The following is a 745-nucleotide window of genomic DNA, read 5'->3' as shown; positions in this document are numbered from 1 at the left end:
CGATGAGGTAGTAGTTACACTAATTCCAGTATATATATTGTGCTGTGTTGGCCTATTATTCTACGCATTGATCTTAAAGCATACTAATTCAGTGATTAATTATTCAATATGAAATTAATTGGCAAAAGCTAAAACAAACAAAATAAACAATAGACTCATAGATAATGCAGTTGTTGTTGTTTAACCCCAACTCAGCTCAGATTGAGCAAGAATATAAACAATGTTGTTCCAGTTATGACCATTCCGGGAATTTTATATCGGAGATTACATTGTGCAAGATGTGCTTTCTTTTCTAAGATAACAGGAGGTGATTTCGGAAAAATTTTACTGCTATGTCAAGCGAGTGCAGTGGACAACGGAGAGTGACCACTGGATCACGGTACAAAGTGGATCACGGTTACTGAAGGTTCGTATTTTCTCCGAAGACAAAAATACTACTGAGATGATGGGCGGTACTCGGATGTAGGCATAGAATCTCTTGCTTTAGGTTTGGAAGAGAAATCATCTCCAGTGACGATATATATAATATATATATATATATATATATATATATATATATATATATATATATATATATATACATATATATATATAGCTTTGAGGGGTGATGTATAAAATAAAGTGTCCGAGAGTGCTTATAACATAGTGTTCATATGGTTCATATGATATAGTACGGTGTTAAAATTATGTATCTATATGTGTGTCAATATATATATATATATATATATATATATAACAATGTTGA

General features: G+C 31.4%; 1 protein-coding gene across 3 annotated transcripts in view; it reads right to left on the bottom strand.

Annotated features, from left to right (window-relative positions):
* LOC118764548 overlaps positions 1-530 on the bottom strand; it is an 84,405-nt gene extending 83,875 nt beyond the window's left edge. The window contains exon 1 of one of the 3 annotated variants that reach the window (XM_036505392.1): positions 1-530. This exon is cut by the window's left edge and continues 1,053 nt beyond it. The gene's annotated coding sequence lies outside the window, so the exon portion shown is untranslated. The other 2 variants (XM_036505391.1, XM_036505393.1) reach the window with 2 other exon arrangements.
* Positions 531-745: the final 215 nt, after the last annotated feature.

This window comes from Octopus sinensis, linkage group LG8 (assembly GCF_006345805.1).
Source record: "Octopus sinensis linkage group LG8, ASM634580v1, whole genome shotgun sequence".
In the NCBI taxonomy this organism is placed as follows: domain Eukaryota; kingdom Metazoa; phylum Mollusca; class Cephalopoda; order Octopoda; family Octopodidae; genus Octopus; species Octopus sinensis.
This window is presented reverse-complemented; position numbering and strand designations above follow the sequence as displayed.